General features: G+C 37.9%; 2 long non-coding RNA genes across 2 annotated transcripts; both read right to left on the bottom strand.

Annotated features, from left to right (window-relative positions):
* Positions 1-410: 410 nt before the first annotated feature.
* LOC128218406 (uncharacterized) lies at positions 411-7,195 on the bottom strand. Its single transcript, XR_008258367.1, has 5 exons — positions 6,760-7,195; positions 6,026-6,189; positions 5,628-5,791; positions 3,841-3,987; positions 411-3,654 (listed from the first exon to the last, which is right to left on the bottom strand). It is a non-coding gene; the product is annotated as an uncharacterized LOC128218406 (long non-coding RNA).
* A 71-nt stretch (positions 7,196-7,266) lies between these two features.
* LOC128218405 (uncharacterized) lies at positions 7,267-22,703 on the bottom strand. Its single transcript, XR_008258366.1, has 4 exons — positions 22,651-22,703; positions 16,424-16,487; positions 9,916-10,058; positions 7,267-9,090 (listed from the first exon to the last, which is right to left on the bottom strand). It is a non-coding gene; the product is annotated as an uncharacterized LOC128218405 (long non-coding RNA).
* Between the last annotated feature and the right edge of the window lie 787 nt (positions 22,704-23,490).

Genomic DNA, 23,490 nt, shown 5'->3' with positions numbered 1-23,490 from the left:
GCCAATTTTGACCCCAAGGCCATAATTTAAACAATCTTTGTAGAGGTCTACTTGACGATGAATCATGTCAAATATCTAAGCTCTAGTCCAAGTAAGTTCAAAGGAGAAGATTTTTGAAGTTTTCACTATAAACATATAGAGAATACCCTAACCCCCCGGGGCGGGGCCAATTTTGACCCCAAGGCCATGATTTGAACAATCTTTGTAGAGGTCCACTAGACGATGAATCATGCCAAATATCTAAGCTCTAGTCCAAGAAAGTTAAGCGGAGATGATTTTTGAAGTTTTAACTATAAACATATCAAGTATACCCATGACCCCCTGGGGCGGGGCCAATTTTGACCCCAAGGCCATAATTTGAACAATCTTTGTAGAGGTCCACTAGAAGATGAATCATGCCAAATATCTAAGCTCTAGTCCAAGTAAGTTCAAAGGAAAAGATTTTTGAAGTTTTCACTACAAACATATAGAGAAAACCCATGCCCCCCTGGGGCGGGGGCAATTTTGACCCCAAGGCCATAATTTGAACAATCTTTGTAGAGGTCCACTAGACGATGAATCATGCCAAATATCTAAGCTCTAGTCCAAGTAAGTTCAGAGGAGAAGATTTTTGAAGTTTTAACTATAAACATATAGAGCATACCCATGACCCCCCGGGGCGGGGCCAATTTTGACCCCAGGGCCATAATTTGAACAATCTTTGTAGAGGTCCACTAGACGATGAATCATGCCAAATATCTAAGCTCTAAGCCACGTAAGTTCAGAGAAGAAGATTTTTGAAGTTTTCACTATAAACATATAGAGAAAACCCATGACCCCCCAAGGGGGCGGGGCCAATTTTGACCCCAAGGGCCATTATTTGAACAAACTTTGTAGAGGTCTACTAGACGATGAATCATGCCAAATATCTAAGCTCTAGTCCAAGTAAGTTCAGAGGAGAAGATTTTTGAAGTTTTAACTATAAACATATAGAGAATACTCTAACCCCCCGGGGCGGGGCCAATTTTGACCCCAAGGCCATAATTAGAACAATCTTTGTAGAGGTCCACTAGACGATGAATCAAGCCAAATATCTAAGCTCTAAGCAACGTAAGTTCAGAGGAGATTTTTGATTTTTTTTAATATAAACATATAGAGAAAACCCATGACCACCCAGGGGCGGGGCCAATTTTGACCCCAGGGCCAGAATTTGAACAATCTTTGTAGAGGTCCACTAGACGATGAATCATGCCAAATATCTAAGCTCTAGTCCAAGTAAGTTAAGAGGAGAAGATTTTTGAAGTTTTCACTATAAACATATAGAGAAAACCCATGACCCCCCAAGGGGGCGGGGCCAATTTTGACCCCAAGGGCCATTATTTGAACAAACTTTGTAGAGGTCCACTAGACGATGAATCATGCCAAATATCTAAGCTCTAGTCCAAGTAAGTTCAGAGGAGAAGATTTTTGAAGTTTTAACTATAAACATATAGAGCATACCCATGACCCCCCGGGGCGGGGCCAATTTTGACCCCAGGGCCATAATTTGAAATACTTTGTAGAGGTCCACTAGACGATGAATCATGACAAATACCTAAGCTCTAGGCCAAGTAAGTTCAGAGGAGAAGATTTTTGAAGTTTTTTTAGAGAAAACCCATGACCCCCCGAGGCGGGGCCAATTTTGACCCCAAGGCCATAATTTAAACAATCTTTGTAGAGGTCCACTTGACGATGAATCATGCCAAATATCTAAGCTCTAGTCCAAGTAAGTTCAAAGGAGAAGATTTTTGAAGTTTTCACTATAAACATATAGAGAATACCCTAACCCCCCGGGGCGGGGCCAATTTTGACCCCAAGGCCATGATTTGAACAATCTTTGTAGAGGTCCACTAGACGATGAATCATGCCAAATATCTAAGCTCTAGTCCAAGAAAGTTAAGCGGAGATGATTTTTGAAGTTTTAACTATAAACATATCAAGTATACCCATGACCCCCGGGGCGGGGCCAATTTTGACCCCAAGGCCATAATTTGAACAATATTTGTAGAGGTCCACTAGACGATGAATCATGCCAAATATCTAAGCTCTAGTCCAAGTAAGTTCAAAGGAAAAGATTTTTGAAGTTTTCACTACAAACATATAGAGAAAACCCATGCCCCCCTGGGGCGGGGGCAATTTTGACCCCAAGGCCATAATTTGAACAATCTTTGTAGAGGTCCACTAGACGATGAATCAAGCCAAATATCTAAGCTCTAAGCAACGTAAGTTCAGAGGAGATTTTTGATTTTTTTTAATATAAACATATAGAGAAAACCCATGACCACCCAGGGGCGGGGCCAATTTTGACCCCAGGGCCATAATTTGAACAATCTTTGTAGAGGTCCACTAGACGATGAATCATGCCAAATATCTAAGCTCTAGTCCAAGTAAGTTAAGAGGAGAAGATTTTTGAAGTTTTCACTATAAACATATAGAGAAAACCCATGACCCCCCAAGGGGGCGGGGCCAATTTTGACCCCAAGGGCCATTATTTGAACAAACTTTGTAGAGGTCCACTAGACGATGAATCATGACAAATATCTAAGCTCTAGGCCAAGTAAGTTCAGAGGAGAAGATTTTTTAAGTTTTTTTAGAGAAAACCCATGACCCCCCGGGGCGGGGCCAATTTTGACCCAAGGGCCATAATTTGAACAATCTTGGTAGAGGACCATTTGGTGATCCTACCTACCATATATCAACGGCCTAAGCCTTGTGGTTTGGGAGAAGAAGATTTTTAAAGTTTTTCCTTTCCATTGCCATGGCAACCAGAGTTCTTCATGGATTTCAATTCTTTGAACAATTTTCAAAGGGGACCACCCAAGGAACATTCCTGTGAAGTTTGGATGAAATTGGCTAAGCGGTTTATGAGGAGATGTCGTTTAAAGTAAAAGTTTACGGACGGACGAACGGACGGACGGACGCCGGACAAATTGTGATCACAAAAGCTCACCTTGTCACTATGTGACAGGTGAGCTAAAAATGTGAAATATAATTTTGATAAACAAGCCCACATAAGGAACATTTCTGTGAAAATATTTTGAAACTGAGTCAATGGTTTCCCAAGGGAAGATTTTCTAATACTTCCATAATAGACATATAGTGAAAACTAGCTCTGCCCTGGCAACCCTGTCATTTTTTATGAATCAACATGGGGAATTTGACAAAGGGTCAAATCCAGTCAGTGGTTTCTGAGAAGTAGATTTTTATTTGTTTTCCTTTTAATTGCAATGGCAACCAGAGTTGACGATGGACGAAGGACAATCTACTATCACAATAGCTCACACTGAGCACTTTGAGCACAGGTGAGCTTAAAATTGGCATAAAGAATCATTTATGTTTATTATGAATACCACAGCCGTCCTTTTGAAATATATATATAGCTAGCATACACATCTTTCATGCAACAATGCAAACACTTGAAGTCTGCAGATCTCTTACTATACCACCCTCTTTCCTTTGTTGATGTCGTGCACATCGATTGTGATGTTCCATGATCTCATTTCTACTGCTACCAGACAACTTGTCATGCTAAAGTCACAGTCCTATTGTGATCGTCCTGTGTCCGTCATCAACAATTTGACTATTAACACTCTAGAGGTCACAGTTGTTCGCATTTTGCTTTCACAGCAAAAGGACCTGTTAAAGATATAAAGTACTAATATATCTTAAGACTTACAATGCCTACTAAACAATTAAATTTCAATCTTTCTTAAACAAGGACAAAATACAATAGATGAATACCTGTTGACATTTAATCCTTATTATGCTTTTTTTAAGTTTAACAATATCTAACACATATTATACAAACAAAATTCAACATACTTGGATTGTTTCCGTCAAATTGATCCAAGTGAGCGGCTGGTTGAGGGTAATGAGACCAGTATAAATTCTGATGGCAATCTGGCCAAACCGGTTGGGAGGCTGTAGCTGCTCGCCACCGATACGGTATTGTACAAGTCTGCTGCAAGTCTGAGTTTAGCAAAAACAAACAGCAATTTTACTACTTCATGTGGGTTTAACATTGAAGAACATGTAGATTTCTAAAATATATTGCTGAATATGCTTAGCAGACTTCAGCTTAAAATAAAGTTTCTTAAATGTCCCAAAAGTGTTTTTTCAGATCAAAACAAAAAAAGAACTTGAGTCTATCTCAGCAACATCTTTATTTAGAATTGTTTTACTTAAGTGTAACTTATAGAAGAAGGCAGGACATGAAAAAATGTTTAAGAATTGACACAAAAAAGAGTAAACAAGAGGCCCAAAAGGGCCTATGCTCTACTGGCATGGCTTTTGTTGTCATATCAATCCAGAGCATGTATGTATGGGTAAAAGGCAACAGACATATAGTTTATGTTTTGTGTTTGGGTTACCTGAAAACGTAGCACGTTCAACATCTGAGCCCAGGAAGTATTGTAAGCAGATTAGTTGCATGAACTATTTTAATATGTGCCAAGTAAAAGTCATCTGACAAAAAAAAAATGCTTTCAAAACTGTACTCATAGTAAAATTTTCTGTAGTTTTAAAAGTTAAGAAAAGTTGGTCAAAAGGTCAAAGTCAAGGGCATCCTAGGACAACATTGATCAATTTGAACAAACATTCACAATCAATTGTGCTGTGATGGATGCACGAACACACAAAAAGATTTTCAAACCTTTCCAGATTTATGTTTACCAAACCTGTGAACCCTGGGTGTGGCCAGTAATGACACCAGGTGCATAACTTAAACATTCACAATCAATTTTGTTAAGATGAATGCGCAAACTACAGAACTTAAAGCTAAAAAATGGCCTTTGGGCTTTCAGCAAGAACAAGGCAGAGTAATTCACAAAATCAACTGCAGAAGCAAAAAGCAAATTGTCTCTCAAAATCCTAGACTTGCAAATTGTCTCCCTTAACTCTAAGACTTGAATTAACATATACATGTAAACTTGGCTAAAAATAGAATTCGCTCATGCAGACCTGGCTAAAAATAGAAAGCATTTCTTTAAAACTTTCATGGCCCATAATCTAGGCATTCATGGGCGGATCTTGCTGGTTTTCGAAAGGAACCAAGCTCTAATGGATATCTAGATACTGTACAAGTTTCATCGAGATATAATCAAAACTGAAGACTGTATCATGTTCACAACCAATTGTTTACACAATAGCATTTTTTTATACTATCAAGGGCCATAATCTAGGCATGCATGGGCGGATCTGGCTGGTTTTCGAAAGGAACTGAGCTCTAATGGATATCTAGATACTGTACAAATTTCATCGAGATACAATCAAAACTGAAGACTGTATCGTGTTCACAAGCAATTGTTTACAGACGCACGACCGCACGGACGCACGACCGCACGGATGCACATACTACGTACACATTACCATCGCATAAGCTCTTCTGGCAATTGGCCAGTAGAGCTAAAAAATTACAGCATGTTATGTTTCATCATTGAAAAAATACTTACATAAATGAACATGAAGCATATAACTTAGTAAATCAGATTCACATTCTCTATACTAAAGGGAGATTATCACCTGAGACGATGCAGAAAATTTAAAACAAATATTTTCAAAATATTTATAAAAAAAAAGAAGAGTGATTCAAACATGGAAGATGAACTTACGACTGGGAGGTCACTGTTGATTGCGAGCACCTGTATAACTTGTCCTGGCCCATGCCCCGGAGATGGTTGGCTCTGAAGCATGTGCACGAAAATAACGGGCCATTGAAGTTTTGTAATGATGGAATCAGCTGTGGAGCCAGGGTTGTCTCTCAACTATCATCATTCTACAGTTAAATAAACCTTCGTTTAGAATGGCAAACAATGCGTTATAATGAATATCTTTAATGAAAAAGTGAATACAAAATATATATCTCCAACAACCCAAAGAGATATGATTAATTTGTCTTTGTTTGTTTACCAAAAGTTTTCATGGTAATTGTTTATAAGCATACTTTGAACTATTTTGATAATTACTGGGGTGCTTTTTGGCATCTTGTAGTTGCAATTAACATACTCACAAGAATGGCCGATTTTGGCGATGACGAAAACTACCAAAAGGCAGTGTCGTCAAGCTCTGATATAATTTTGGTGTCCGGCATTCATGCGCCCAATATGGTTTATGAACAGGAAAATACAGGTTCCATCACCTTTACGTCTTTTTTTCAGGCTCATAGTGGTTGTTCTTTTGAAAAAAGTAGTGCTTCAGTGTAGTTACGTGCATACATGTAGCCATAATAGGGCTCTGCTGAACTTCGCTCAGTTTAGAGCCAGTATTATATGAGACTCTATCATAGTTTTATACTCACTTTTATTTTTTTCTCTTATAATTTAATTTTTAGTGGGACGGAGGCTTTAATGTTGAACCCTGTGTTCAAATTTAATTAAACAATTAATGCAGGTTTTATTTTTTAAAGCATCAGTTGTTGATTGGCCTATACACACCCAATAATTGATCATAAAGGAAGTATCAAAATGGTTTTAATAAAAAGAACATTATGACAATGAACTTTTTTAATGAAACTTGATTAAAAGAACAATTCGTCACCTTAGTGCAATAACTCAATAACTACATATAGATATAGAAGCAGATATTGAGTTCTTGCACTAAGGTGACGAATTAATGTTATGACCATGATTTATATAATACAGATTTCATAAGGCTGGGTGTGGTTTTAACCAGCAATGGATAATCAGAAAATCTTCATCAGGAAGCATTTACCTACTATAATAAGGATAGGTCCTGAAGACTTACCCAGCTCCATCCCAATTGCATTGTGTTGCCTTAGAGATACTGTGGGCTGTGTGGTAGCAGTCAGCTTTGCCACTGACCTGTACCACTGTGGAGAACCCACGTGACTTATTTGGTAAAGTGCACGGCAACAAATGTCAACAAGTCTCGATTCAGGTAAGGTTTTTAAAGATAACTCTCTTAATATTTGGAGAATTTTTGTGAAATGAAGACCATAAACCCCGCATTTAAGAGCTCTATCCATGGTATTAAAGAACATTCTCTAATATCCTAAAGTTTTCCTGAAAATCTTGACCAACTGATTTCTCAGAGTTGAAATCTAAGGCAAAGTGCACGGCTTTTGACAAATCTATCGCTTTACTTCATGTTAGCCGTAAATAATTCATACACAAATCTTATTGTAAGCAAATTTTATGTATTTTAAAGTTTTCAGCGTGTATTGTTGAACTTCTTATAGTTATTTCAAAGGCGAAAATGAAGTAAAACCAAAATGATAAAGTACACGGACATTTTAGGTTTGATAAAGTACACGGTCGTTTACAACCTTCAGTGTATATACTCATTATTTCACTGACTGGTGCTAAAACGAGTTATTATAAACTTATTTCTTTTTTCTTTTCTTCAAATGCATTATTGAACATTGCTCCATGTTTGAAAAGACACATTGTAATGGAAGATGAACGCGTTTTAACAGTTAGACCGACGGAGTCTCTAAATGATGGGCTCATTTTCATGAATCATGGAAACATGTGTTATCACACTAAAATTCAGTCCCGTATTTTAACAATATATTCGCAATTGACAAATAAAGGGCTTGAAGTTTTTGTAAAGGGTGTTCCACTTCTTTTTCGTATCGTATATGTAGAACGTGTTTGTATTCATTATACATGGTAAACAGTAACACATAACTGCTTAATAACTCTTCATTTTGTCAATTTTGAAAAAGAAAAGTGTTCTTGTACTTTTAATGTCTTCGATTGCTAGCTGATTTGATAGACTTAGATTTGATAGTGACATTTGTTTCATTTCAGAATATGAAGACTCAGACTTTATGCAAAGAATGCGGAATGGCATTTCAAAATAAAAAACAACATCTAGTAGACCACGATAGAAGGCATTCTGGTCAATTGCCATCGTTTATGCGGGAAAGTGTTTACACAGACACGGGTTAGTTTTTAGCTTTATTTTTTCGCAGAGAAATAAGAATATACTAACAGTCATACTTTTATTATGACTCCCCTCGTGTAGAGGTTAAGATTTGCCATCGTCTGACTGTGTTTTCAACGTTTTATAGGGGTTGCGTTTTTCACATAATAATGTGGTCCATGTTTCAGTGGACAGGGTCGTTTAGTTTTATGATGCTGATTACACGATCAAACACTCATTGCGTGGCAGTAATATAGTGTTTATAAATTATATTCAAGTACTGACATTGCCAGCATTTCTTGTTAACTTGTGACAGTACATGTCTTTTTTATAGGTGCAGCAATCACGGCGAGACAAAGTTGCACGTTTGCAAATATTGTGGCAAAACTGCTCTTGCAAGACTTGAAGATACACGAAAGACGCGAAAGCGGCCAATCGAAGCTAACCTGTGATGTGTGTGGGTTCAAATTGGGTGACACGACCAATCTCAGTGACCAGATTTCTACTAGACACAGGGGAATGACAGGTCACAAATGTCTACAGTGTCGCTCAGCATTCAAGTTCAAATCTGGACTCAGCAGGCATGTTAAGGCGAAACACACCTAATCAGGACACATTGAACGATCACAATGGTCTAGTTAGAAGTGCATTCCAGTATTTTGCCGAGTTAAAATAACGTTTTGATGAGTTTAACATTTTATTAAGATAAATAGCAAAACATACTGTTACCAAATATTGCTCTTTCAAAATGTTCGTTTGTCTTACACTACTGAAAAAAATGCTGTGTAAAATTAGTATGAAAACGATTTGAGCATAAAACATTTTCACAAGGTTTAGAGATGCATTGTTGTCATTTTCGCATTGATGTCCTATAAACTCTTAACTGCATGTATCTTATATAATTCAGCAAGCTTTGAAACACAATTATTTTGTAATCACATTTCAGCCTTTAGTCTAGAACATTCTAATGTTCCATGCTCAGCTCGTATCTAGATTTTCAAGTCTTAGTCCTAGCCTGTAAGTTGGTAATATAGTATGCTCTCATTCCTCCTTGCTGTTTCCCATCTAACTCCGAGCCTCCATCTTTACAATGAGTTCCTATCTGTATTGTTCGAACGACCGCAGTTTTACTGATGTAGATCAGATAATATTTGTTCAGACTGAACCAAATAAAAGATTCAGCGTTACCTGAAAGGTATGAACAATATGCTTTAAATGTGGAAATATATATAAACTAATTGTGATGTGCCTATTTTATTGTTTTATATCACATCAAAATAGGAACATTCATGAAATTTATAATCACCACAAACGGGCCGCTAACTACAGAGATGTTTTATTCGCCGTCAGTCCAGATGATAATTTATAAGTAAAACTATCTGATTTTTGAAGAAATGTATGTATGACTCTGTATTGATCTGCATATTTAAAAGTAATCGAACTTATAATGGCAGACTTTCTCTTAAGTTATCCCATAGACTATCTTTCAACTCCTCATTAAATATGATTGCTAAATATTTAGTTATTTAGGTGTGCGTTATAATGCAAAATATATTGATACAACTTAAATAAAAACTAAACACTATACATTCTGACTTCACGAATAGAAAATGCTTATTATATAACTATTAGTTTGTAAACCGCACTCTACTTTCAAACATAAACTAAAATGACTTTATAAATTTGGATTTAGTTCATTTTTACCTTTGAAATAACTAAAAGTTAAACAATACACGCTGAAAACTATAAAATACATAAAATTTGCTTAAAATAATATTTGTGTATGAATTATTTACAGCTAACATGAAGTAAAGCGATAGATTTGTCAAAAGCCATGCACTTTGCCTTAGATTTCAACTCTGAGAAATCAGTTGGTCAAGATTTTCAGGAAAATTTTAGGATATTAGAGAAAGTTCTTTATTACCATGGATAGAGCTCTTAAATGCAGGGTTTATGGTCTTTATTTCACAAAAATTCTCCAAATATTAAGAAAGTTATCTTTAAAAACCTTACCTGAATCGAGACTTGTTGACATTTGTTGCCGTGCACTTTACCAAATAAGTCACGTGGGTTCTCCACCGTGTGTACACTTGCAGTTCCTATCGTTGGCTGTCAAGAAGATGTCTAGCTATTTCTCTTGACACATACAGGTACACCTGAAAAAAGTAGCACTGAAAAGAGACCCTCTCTCCTCAATGAGAATCTCTCTGCAAAGAGATTGTCTCTCTGTGAACAGACAAATTTTCCATGAAGTGACAATCTACAAAAAGAGATACTCTTTTAGAGTAACTCTTGTGCTGCAAAGAATAAGTCCCTAGTAACAGACACTAAATAGTCCCTAATAACAGACACCATATCACCACAGGTAACACTTAATTCAATCCCTTATAAAAGACACCATCTCCCCACAGGTAATGCTGCTCCAAATAAGATTTTGTTTGAAACTTTAATTGAGATTCTCTTTCAGAGTAACCTTTGCGCTGCAAAGAATCAGTCCTTAATAAAAGACACCACATCTCTCCACAGGTAATGCTCGAAAGAGTAACCTTTGCGCTGCAAAGAATAAGTCCTAAATAGTGAGGACACCACATCTCTCCACAGGCAATGCTCGCTCTAAATGAGATTCTCTTTCAGAGTAACCTTTGCGCTGCAAAGAATAAGTCCTAAATAGAGGACACCACATCTCTCCACAGGCAATACTCGCTCTAAATGAGATTCTCTTTCAGAGTAACCTTTGCGCTGCAAAGAATAAGTCCTAAATAGTGAGGACACCACATCTCTCCACAGGCAATGCTCGCTCTAAATGAGATTCTCTTTCAGAGTAACCTTCGCGCTGCAAAGAATAAGTCCTAAATAGAGGACACCACATCTCTCCACAGGCAATGCTCGCTCTAAATGAGATTCTCTTTCAGAGTAACCTTCGCGCTGCAAAGAATAAGTCCTAAATAGAGGACACCACATCTCTCCACAGGCAATACTCGCTCTAAATGAGATTCTCTTTCAGAGTAACCTTCGCGCTGCAAAGAATAAGTCCTAAATAGAGGACACCACATCTCTCCACAGGCAATGCTCGCTCTAAATGAGATTCTCTTTCAGAGTAACCTTCGCGCTGCAAAGAATAAGTCCTAAATAGAGGACACCACATCTCTCCACAGGCAATACTCGCTCTAAATGAGATTCTCTTTCAGAGTAACCTTCGCGCTGCAAAGAATAAGTCCTAAATAGAGGACACCACATCTCTCCACAGGCAATACTCGCTCTAAATGAGATTCTCTTTCAGAGTAACCTTTGCGCTGCAAAGAATAAGTCCTAAATAGAGGACACCACATCTCTACACAGGCAATACTCGCTCTAAATGAGATTCTCTTTCAGAGTAACCTTCGCGCTGCAAAGAATAAGTCCTAAATAGAGGACACCACATCTCTCCACAGGCAATACTCGCTCTAAATGAGATTCTCTTTCAGAGTAACCTTCGCGCTGCAAAGAATAAGTCCTAAATAGAGGACACCACATCTCTCCACAGGCAATACTCGCTCTAAATGAGATTCTCTTTCAGAGTAACCTTCGCGCTGCAAAGAATAAGTCCTAAATAGAGGACACCACATCTCTCCACAGGCAATACTCGCTCTAAATGAGATTCTCTTTCAGAGTAACCTTCGCGCTGCAAAGAATAAGTCCTAAATAGAGGACACCACATCTCTCCTCAGGCAATACTCGCTCTAAATGAGATTCTCTTTCAGAGTAACCTTCGCGCTGCAAAGAATAAGTCCTAAATAGAGGACACCACATCTCTCCTCAGGCAATACTCGCTCTAAATGAGATCTCTCCACAGGCAATACTCGCTCTAAATGAGATTCTCTTTCAGAGTAACCTTCGCGCTGCAAAGAATAAGTCCTAAATAGAGGACACCACATCTCTCCACAGGCAATACTCGCTCTAAATGAGATTCTCTTTCAGAGTAACCTTCGCGCTGCAAAGAATAAGTCCTAAATAGAGGACACCACATCTCTCCTCAGGCAATACTCGCTCTAAATGAGATCTCTCCACAGGCAATACTCGCTCTAAATGAGATTCTCTTTCAGAGTAACCTTCGCGCTGCAAAGAATAAGTCCTAAATAGAGGACACCACATCTCTCCACAGGCAATACTCGCTCTAAATGAGATTCTCTTTCAGAGTAACCTTCGCGCTGCAAAGAATAAGTCCTAAATAGAGGACACCACATCTCTCCACAGGCAATACTCGCTCTAAATGAGATTCTCTTTCAGAGTAACCTTTGCGCTGCAAAGAATAAGTCCTAAATAGAGGACACCACATCTCTCCACAGGCAATACTCGCTCTAAATGAGATTCTCTTTCAGAGTAACCTTCGCGCTGCAAAGAATAAGTCCTAAATAGAGGACACCACATCTCTCCACAGGCAATACTCGCTCTAAATGAGATTCTCTTTCAGAGTAACCTTTGCGCTGCAAAGAATAAGTCCTAAATAGAGGACACCACATCTCTCCACAGGCAATACTCGCTCTAAATGAGATTCTCTTTCAGAGTAACCTTCGCGCTGCAAAGAATAAGTCCTAAATAGAGGACACCACATCTCTCCACAGGCAATACTCGCTCTAAATGAGATTCTCTTTCAGAGTAACCTTCGCGCTGCAAAGAATAAGTCCTAAATAGAGGACACCACATCTCTCCACAGGCAATACTCGCTCTAAATGAGATTCTCTTTCAGAGTAACCTTCGCGCTGCAAAGAATAAGTCCTAAATAGAGGACACCACATCTCTCCACAGGCAATACTCGCTCTAAATGAGATTCTCTTTCAGAGTAACCTTCGCGCTGCAAAGAATAAGTCCTAAATAGAGGACACCACATCTCTCCACAGGCAATACTCGCTCTAAATGATAATCTCTTTCAGAGTAACCTTCGCGCTGCAAAGAATAAGTCCTAAATAGAGGACACCACATCTCTCCACAGGCAATACTCGCTCTAAATGAGATTCTCTTTCAGAGTAACCTTTGCGCTGCAAAGAATAAGTCCTAAATAGAGGACACCACATCTCTCCACAGGCAATACTCGCTCTAAATGAGATTCTCTTTCAGAGTAACCTTCGCGCTGCAAAGAATAAGTCCTAAATAGAGGACACCACATCTCTCCACAGGCAATACTCGCTCTAAATGAGATTCTCTTTCAGAGTAACCTTCGCGCTGCAAAGAATAAGTCCTAAATAGAGGACACCACATCTCTCCTCAGGCAATACTCGCTCTAAATGAGATCTCTCCACAGGCAATACTCGCTCTAAATGAGATTCTCTTTCAGAGTAACCTTCGCGCTGCAAAGAATAAGTCCTAAATAGAGGACACCACATCTCTCCACAGTCAATACTCGCTCTAAATGAGATTCTCTTTCAGAGTAACCTTCGCGCTGCAAAGAATAAGTCCTTAATAGAGGACACCACATCTCTCCACAGGCAATACTCGCTCTAAATGAGATTCTCTTTCAGAGTAACCTTCGCGCTGCAAAGAATAAGTCCTAAATAGAGGACACCACATCTCTCCACAGGCAATACTCGCTCTAAATGAGATTCTCTTTCAGAGTAACCTTTGCGCTGCAAAGAATAAGTCCTAAATAGAGGACACCACATCTCTCCACAGGCAATACTCCCTCTAAATGAGATTCTCTTTCAGAGTAACCTTCGCGCTGCAAAGAATAAGTCCTAAATAGAGGACACCACATCTCTCCACAGGCAATACTCGCTCTAAATGAGATTCTCTTTCAGAGTAACCTTTGCGCTGCAAAGAATAAGTCCTAAATAGAGGACACCACATCTCTCCACAGGCAATACTCGCTCTAAATGAGATTCTCTTTCAGAGTAACCTTCGCGCTGCAAAGAATAAGTCCTAAATAGAGGACACCACATCTCTCCACAGGCAATACTCGCTCTAAATGAGATTCTCTTTCAGAGTAACCTTCGCGCTGCAAAGAATAAGTCCTAAATAGAGGACACCACATCTCTCCACAGGCAATACTCGCTCTAAATGAGATTCTCTTTCAGAGTAACCTTCGCGCTGCAAAGAATAAGTCCTAAATAGAGGACACCACATCTCTCCTCAGGCAATACTCGCTCTAAATGAGATTCTCTTTCAGAGTAACCTTCGCGCTGCAAAGAATAAGTCCTAAATAGAGGACACCACATCTCTCCTCAGGCAATACTCGCTCTAAATGAGATCTCTCCACAGGCAATACTCGCTCTAAATGAGATTCTCTTTCAGAGTAACCTTCGCGCTGCAAAGAATAAGTCCTAAATAGAGGACACCACATCTCTCCACAGGCAATACTCGCTCTAAATGAGATTCTCTTTCAGAGTAACCTTCGCGCTGCAAAGAATAAGTCCTAAATAGAGGACACCACATCTCTCCTCAGGCAATACTCGCTCTAAATGAGATCTCTCCACAGGCAATACTCGCTCTAAATGAGATTCTCTTTCAGAGTAACCTTCGCGCTGCAAAGAATAAGTCCTAAATAGAGGACACCACATCTCTCCACAGGCAATACTCGCTCTAAATGAGATTCTCTTTCAGAGTAACCTTCGCGCTGCAAAGAATAAGTCCTAAATAGAGGACACCACATCTCTCCACAGGCAATACTCGCTCTAAATGAGATTCTCTTTCAGAGTAACCTTTGCGCTGCAAAGAATAAGTCCTAAATAGAGGACACCACATCTCTCCACAGGCAATACTCGCTCTAAATGAGATTCTCTTTCAGAGTAACCTTCGCGCTGCAAAGAATAAGTCCTAAATAGAGGACACCACATCTCTCCACAGGCAATACTCGCTCTAAATGAGATTCTCTTTCAGAGTAACCTTTGCGCTGCAAAGAATAAGTCCTAAATAGAGGACACCACATCTCTCCACAGGCAATACTCGCTCTAAATGAGATTCTCTTTCAGAGTAACCTTCGCGCTGCAAAGAATAAGTCCTAAATAGAGGACACCACATCTCTCCACAGGCAATACTCGCTCTAAATGAGATTCTCTTTCAGAGTAACCTTCGCGCTGCAAAGAATAAGTCCTAAATAGAGGACACCACATCTCTCCACAGGCAATACTCGCTCTAAATGAGATTCTCTTTCAGAGTAACCTTCGCGCTGCAAAGAATAAGTCCTAAATAGAGGACACCACATCTCTCCTCAGGCAATACTCGCTCTAAATGAGATCTCTCCACAGGCAATACTCGCTCTAAATGAGATTCTCTTTCAGAGTAACCTTCGCGCTGCAAAGAATAAGTCCTAAATAGAGGACACCACATCTCTCCACAGTCAATACTCGCTCTAAATGAGATTCTCTTTCAGAGTAACCTTCGCGCTGCAAAGAATAAGTCCTAAATAGAGGACACCACATCTCTCCACAGGCAATACTCGCTCTAAATGAGATTCTCTTTCAGAGTAACCTTCGCGCTGCAAAGAATAAGTCCTAAATAGAGGACACCACATCTCTCCACAGGCAATACTCGCTCTAAATGAGATTCTCTTTCAGAGTAACCTTTGCGCTGCAAAGAATAAGTCCTAAATAGAGGACACCACATCTCTCCACAGGCAATACTCCCTCTAAATGAGATTCTCTTTCAGAGTAACCTTCGCGCTGCAAAGAATAAGTCCTAAATAGAGGACACCACATCTCTCCACAGGCAATACTCGCTCTAAATGAGATTCTCTTTCAGAGTAACCTTTGCGCTGCAAAGAATAAGTCCTAAATAGAGGACACCACATCTCTCCACAGGCAATACTCGCTCTAAATGAGATTCTCTTTCAGAGTAACCTTCGCGCTGCAAAGAATAAGTCCTAAATAGAGGACACCACATCTCTCCACAGGCAATACTCGCTCTAAATGAGATTCTCTTTCAGAGTAACCTTCGCGCTGCAAAGAATAAGTCCTAAATAGAGGACACCACATCTCTCCACAGGCAATACTCGCTCTAAATGAGATTCTCTTTCAGAGTAACCTTCGCGCTGCAAAGAATAAGTCCTAAATAGAGGACACCACATCTCTCCACAGGCAATACTCGCTCTAAATGAGATCTCTCCACAGGCAATACTCGCTCTTAATGAGATTCTCTTTCAGAGTAACCTTCGCGCTGCAAAGAATAAGTCCTAAATAGAGGACACCACATCTCTCCACAGGCAATACTCGCTCTAAATGAGATTCTCTTTCAGAGTAACCTTCGCGCTGCAAAGAATAAGTCCTAAATAGAGGACACCACATCTCTCCACAGGCAATACTTGCTCTAAATGAGATTCTCTTTCAGAGTAACCTTCGCGCTGCAAAGAATAAGTCCTAAATAGAGGACACCACATCTCTCCACAGGCAATACTTGCTCTAAATGAGATTCTCTTTCAGAGTAACCTTCGCGCTGCGAAGAATCAGTCCTTAATAGAAGACACCATCTCTCCAAATGCTCGTTCCAAAAAAGACTCATTATAAAAAGAGACTCACTCCTCAAAGAGGCACTCTCTCTGCAAAGAGAAACTCACAGTAATGTTCTGCTCCAACAAAGTCTTCGCCACTGTATCTGCCATTCTGTTTGATGTCTTCCATCTGTTAAAAAATAATACTACATTTTTAATGAAATTTGTCAGCTGTTAATGTACAATAAAACAATCGAGCTGTTTAGTTTTTTCCTGAATTTTAGTCTAGGCAACTTTAAAGTCCTTGATCTTACAAGTGGGCCATGCATGATGGCCCTGATCCTCTCACCTCATTGAAAGTTTAAAACCAGAGGTTTTTTTCTGAGAATGAATGAGTTTATGGCAATGCAACTTGGGATTAAACTATCATCCAGTATTGTCAAATGTTTTAGTGGTTAATGTCATCAAAGCACAACATTGATATTTGTTTGCAAAACTGTACACATGATCTAAATTTCATTGCTGAAGCTTAATTCAAAAATAAGGAAGTAGGTCAAAAAGCGACAGCAGGTTTTTTAGGGGGCATTTTGGGAATATGACCTATACCCGCAAGATTTCGCACAATTTGGAAAAAATCAGGAACTTCTTCATAAATAATGACAAAGGATATAATCTATATAATACTTCAATTAATAAAATTTGCATTTTCAACAAAATATGTAAATATTAGGCCAAAACAAATTGATCATTTAATCATCAGAATATGCCGCACCTAAAATTCGAAAAAATAAATAAAAAAAAAATTTGCACCCGCACATATTATTTGGCCGCGCAGATTTTTTTGTATACTTCTGAATTTCCCCGAATTTCTAAATTACTTTTACTTAAATGTAAACCTGCAATGTCGGCTTCGTCTTTTTATGAAGGTATTTCATGCTTTTCATTTTTCACGAGTCTGTCTTTGGACAAAATCAGGTCCGGGTAACCGCAAAACAGCTTATATTTGTTGACAAGTCTTTTTTGCTCTGCATATTTTGCAGGACGCACCGTTGTTATTCATTTCAGGTATAAATTTTCAGTTTACTAAATCAGTTTTCGTTATGTAAAATACACATTTTAAATGTAAATCAGTGTGATAGTCAATGGATTATAGTCTTCAGTAAACAACAGCAGTTTGACACAGCGTCAAAGGCAATAATTATCTAAGGCCACACCAAATTGATATTTCGTTCCGCGGATTTACCGCTCCTATTTTTTTTGTGCGCCCGCACCTCCATTTTGATCGCCAAGTAGATTTTTTTCAGGTAATAATTTATTTAAAGGCTAAAAATAATCAAGTATAATTTTTCTATGCTAGTTTTAGTAAAGGGAAGTTACCGATGCGTAGTGTTTTTGTACTGTATATCGATCGGTTTAGCATGGGTTTCAATAAATTCAATCAAAATGGCGGCTTCCGGTATAAACAATGTGGCTCGAAATTAAATCTTATTTTTTACAATAAATATGTTTTAAGCATGCTTGAAGTCATTGTTGATCGTCTCATGCAGTAAAGGATCATTATTTAAAGCAATCATTATGCAATAAAGCATGTGTATCTAAGACTGGTAGCGATTATATTGCGTAATTAGTGACTCGTTTTGAATGGAAATCGGACAGGTCAACTTAACTGGAACATGAGTCATTGTTTGGTCCAAATTGATGTATCAAGCTCATTTTTGATCAAATTCTGACAAAACAACAGTTATGAACAAATATCTTTTCACCAATAGCGATATAAACACTGGTCTGGATATACCTTAACATAAGTAAGCGGCTAAGTTTATCACCTTATATTTTGTTTTTATTTGCAGCATAATCCGGGATTGTAATATACTTGTCAATTGTAACCACTGCCCCGCCCACCCCATCGCCCTTGTTCCAGGGGTATACCGGGGACAGCAGAGGCAATGGGCTGTGTTTTTTACCTTTCAGGTGGCATCGCAGTGCCTAGTGAATGTGGTTTTGTCTTCATATTGAAAATAGTCGGGAATGGGCCTCACATAGGTATTCAGGTTTGCGGGGCCATTTGGCAGGGATTTTACCAGCAGTGTGTCCCTGCAGGTCGGGTATTTTACCCAGGTTTTGAGAGACTGGAAGTCAATGTCCCCGCTATTCCGGACTTCTGGACTCAATAACCCCAAAAAGTACTCTGAAAAATACCCTTGTTCTTTTTGTTTTAATAAGCACATGTCATTGCATTTCCTGTGATAATAAAAACAAAATTTAGTCTATGTTATATGGAGTCTGATGTTTGAAGATGACTGTGTAAGTGATCATTTTTTACAAATCCCAAATCAATCCTAAGTTATGTCTAAATACAGTTGTATATGATGTTAAACTGATTCAGGTAGATTTATCGATATAATGTTTGTACTAAACACGGATGAATAAATAGTATGTATTCCGACATTTTCCCAATGTCCATTAGAGGTTCAGTTCAAGATGGCATTAAAAATTGGATTTAAGGGCAATTATTTTGAACAATCTTTCTTATTTATATTGAATATAAGGAAAAATATATTTTTCGCTCTTCGCTCACTTCGGTTTTTATGAAAACTGAAAACCTTTTTTTTTTATTTTTTTTTTGCTCGCTCGCTCCAATTTTTGGGGGCAAAAATCCGAGGAACTAAACATTAATTTGGTGTGGCCTAAGTGTGTTTTAAGTAATTCATTGTTTTGTACTCAAAATTTAGTGCTAAATAAAATCAGATTTTGGGTACAAAACTTTTATTCAAATACACGCCAGACACACGACTTACAACCATTAAACAGGTTTTCATGAGTTGTTTTTTTTAATTCTAAAATGCATTCATACACTCTTAAAGTGTTATGAACTGATAAAAAAGTAGGACTTGTAAATGTTTTAGAAACAGTCTGTATTTACACATATAGTATTATAATAACATCAGTAAACATCAGTAAAATTAGAAAATAAAACCTATAAGTATAAGGACTGTTTTAATTTTCTAAATTCTTTGTTCTGATGCACCAGTCAATTGTAGTCCAAATAATTGTACGTTTACAGACTTTTTTACGATTTTTGATATGGCAAATCCTTCACGTACAAATTGTAGTAGTATCAAAAGTGAGTAGTTATTCCGATCGGGATTCCGGGTTAAAGCATTTAACTTCTAAAAAATATCATAAAAACAAGAAATATTACCAGATTATGTTATTTTATATCAGTTCCATACATAAAAAGGTCATATCCTACTAATAATTATGAGTTTGACGTGTTTTTTTCATTTCTTGCTGTCAAAACATAGCAATATATACATGAAGGGCACCTGCAAGGCTTCACCTGGACACAATTTTTAAATAATCGGAACATTTCGGCCATGGCCGAGTTGTTACGATTGTATTTACGAGGTCTATCTCGAAGCTGGTCGGAGGTGGCCGAGTTATTACGATTGGGTCCAGTTGTTCCGCTTGGCATAATTGTTGTCTGTGTCAGTCAACTTTCGTTTTATTGTAAAGGTAAACAATGTGTTTTAATGCATTAAATGCTTGTTTTGTGCAAAATAACTATTCACTTACGTGGTATAAATGAATATAAACCTTTATGATCAATTTAAACCATAAAATACTCACTTAATACAATTTCAATTATTTTCAAAACACCCCCGTTTTTTTGCACAAACCTGTTTAAGACGTTAGGGATTGGAAGAATCCTGTATAACCCGTCTATAATTTTAGACTACAGTCAATCGTAGCTGGTCCCCCCAGGTCCACGGGTATACCCCGATAGCCGGGGGAAATGGGTTGTGTTTTTAAATAATTGAAGCAGTACCAAACAAATCTGCAAATGTGGCACTGGTCATTGTATTAAGTGCATGAACCTATGGTTTATAGGTCTGTGCCTTGAAAAAGAATAACATGACCACCTCCATAGCTTCAATGCCTGTAAGAACTTAATAGCAGAGACTTTCAGTCCAGCCAAGCCCAGGCAAAGTCCCCGCCCTGCGGGACCAAATGCTTGTGAAAACAAAACTGATTGTCCATGCACCCAATTAGGGACTCTACATGGGGTAAGGCCCATTCCACAGTATATTTGGCTGGAAGACAATACCATCTCATTCATCCGACACTGCGGGGCCACCTCGAAGGTAGTCATTCTAAAATGCCATCCATGCTTCTTTTTTTAATGATGGTTAGCCTGGACTTAGGGCGTTTTTGTTGATACCAAACCAGTTTCAGTTTTGGTTTCAATGGTTTCAGCAGTTACAAAACCGATTTTGATAGTTTTGCTTGAAGTAACAAATGCATGGTTTGTGTACATTTTCAACAATATGGCGGAGCTACTGTACAGTACACTCAACGAGTTAGACCCACTTTGCATTTCCCTCCACGGATTTTTGCTATCGCGGCCAACACAATGATTTTATCGACTGTCCGCGTTCCTTAGAGTTTGAATTTAAATGCCCTCGGAGGGTGATCAGTCGACCGAAGAATAACGAAGTCGGAGGGGTTAACTCCGCGAAACTCTGCGGACACTAGATAAGAATCTACGCTAAAGTTATATTTATTTTATTAAAATTTTCAACCGATTGCTATTATTCTTTTTCCTCTGCCTGTTTTGCATGAAGTTAGCTTACCACAAGAATGCAGTCGTATTTCACTAGTTGCACATGCATCTTATAAACTTGTTTTTGCTAATGACTGATAAACACACTTCTTCCGAGAAATTCTAGGTTACACATTTTCAGAAAATCAGGAGGTCAAACACGCGTTCAAAGTTCACAGCGCATGGTTTTGAAGGCCTTCTTGCCTCGTTTTCTGTGGAAAATTCCATGAAACGTCATAGCTATTTTTAACCACCAATAATAAATAGTATATTCTACATTATTGTATTGATCACGCGCTTGACGTCAGAGGTCATGGTTCAGAATCGTGTAAATAGTCAGCTGCTTTATGATGCAAAAACTTAGTGGATATACTTTAATGATTCAATGTTTATAATTCAAGACAATATTTAATTGGCGTTTACGGACATTAATACAAAGTAAACGTTGGTACATGTAAGAATCTTTTACGCTTAACAATGTGCATAAGCATAAAAATAAATAATTTCTAAACAAGAATGATTTCTTGCTTATCTGATAAGACTTGGAGTTCCGCCGCAGGAACATAAAATCGGACGATTCTCAACGCTATCGTTCATATTAAATTTGAGTTCAACCCCTTGTCTATATAATATATATAAGAATTATTTTTTTCGAGAGAAACCCCAGCTGTGATCGAAACCCCTACCGGAGGCGGTTTCATCGGTTCGTTCCATCCGAAAACTAGTTTACTTCGAAAACAACATGGCAGATATATAGTGGTCAACTTCGATCTTTTTTATAACAATGCCTTACAATGGGCAAATGAAAAGGGTTACATTAGTAATTGTGTAGCTCAGTAGCCACAGTACACTCAACGAGTTAGACCCACTTTCCTCGCTCACTCCAAAGGATGAAGTCGATGATTGTGGGTTTCCTCCGAGGGTAAAACTGTTGCCCTCACTAAAATTCCCCCCCCCCCCCCCCCCCCCGAGTTCCTCCGAGGAAAGACAAAAATAAACTCGATGTTTGTTTTTCGCAATTATAGTGGTGTAAATCATTCATTTACAACGAACAAAGTGGTTGGTGTTCAAATTTATAATACTTCATCGAACTGGATACATGTAATCGTACAACATTACACGCATCGTGATATTTATTGAGGTAATTTCATATATTGGATTTTTGTGAACCTGTGTCCAAATGCGATGATATATGGATTTTTATGGATAATTTAATACTCTGTTGATTTCGGTCTTTTAAAAGTCGTTTGTATATTGACATTAGTCACTTTATTTATAACAAAAACATTAATTTAACTGTAAACATTGTTTACTTCATTTTTTGGAGGATTGCAAAATTTGAGTTCAACCCCTTGTCTATATAATATATATAACTATATAATATATATAAGATTTATTTTTTTTCGAGAGAAACCCCTGTGGTTTCGATAGTTTCAAAAACTGGTTTCGGTTTTCGTTAAAAAACGATTGAAACTGGTTTTGGTTTAATTTGAAACTGTTACAACAAATACACAGTTCGTGAAACCGATATAAAACCGAAACCAGTTTATTACCAACAAAAACGCCCTTAGAATGACTAACCTCGAAGGTAAAAAACATTTCCAAGAAAAGTGACCACCATGTAGACAACAAATCGAATAAACACAGCTAAATACATCAAACGAACACCAAGAAATGTCAAACAAACATGTGAATAAGATTCTTGATCAAAAGATTTGCAAGGAGTTAATATATAAGAATATTTACACACCTTCGAGACTTCGAGCGACTTCGAGACGTTTCCGCCAGGCGCCAATATTTGCTTCCATCAATAGTTAAAACGTCCCATAAAACGTCCATATATGCAAACGGTTAAAACCAGACTGGTACGCTACCAATCTTCTACGCAGTGATCTCCCCTGACTTGCAGAATAGATCTCTGTCAGTATCTCGATTCCAGCTATATAAACCGTTTTTTAATGGTTTATTTTTCTTTTCTATTTTCATTCTTTTTCGAATTTCAAATATTCAAGGTGCATTGAGATTTAAAGGTAATATATGATAAGATAAGTATTAAAGTTTGTTATATTTCGAGTCGACAAAGTATGATACAAATAACATACATATAGTCTCGTGGCGCTTTTTTATCCGTCTTTATTTTAACGTCATGTAGAAATATAACAGATGTAAAATGGCTATAAAAATAGAATGAATGGTTAAGATGAAATGAACAGTCACAACATAAATTGCAAACACATGTCTGTAAGTGAAGTATTGGTATATGAGTGTAACTGTTATCCCATGCAAAATGCATTATACAGAATAGTCTCAAGTGATGGCTACGAAAGCAGTTAGCATTTTATTCAATCTTTGAATACTTAAGTGCTTTCGAAAAAAGAGAGAAAAATAGTAAGATAATGTTTAGGTAGAAGGGAAGAAAGGAGGCATTTATGCATTTTAAGTAGTGATTCGGCAGAGGCCATATGTTTCCATGGAAGTTTATTTTATTGTTGATAACAGCCGTTTCGCGCTCTGTTTTTCTTTTAGTTTTACGTAGTTAAAGAACAAAATCAAATTTAAGTATTATTTTGGCTAAATGTATTTCTAATTT

The sequence above is a fragment of the Mya arenaria genome, chromosome 14 (assembly GCF_026914265.1).
Source record: "Mya arenaria isolate MELC-2E11 chromosome 14, ASM2691426v1".
NCBI lineage: Eukaryota > Metazoa > Mollusca > Bivalvia > Myida > Myidae > Mya > Mya arenaria.
The sequence above is the reverse complement of the archived record's forward strand: the minus strand, read 5'-3'. Positions and strand labels throughout refer to the sequence as shown.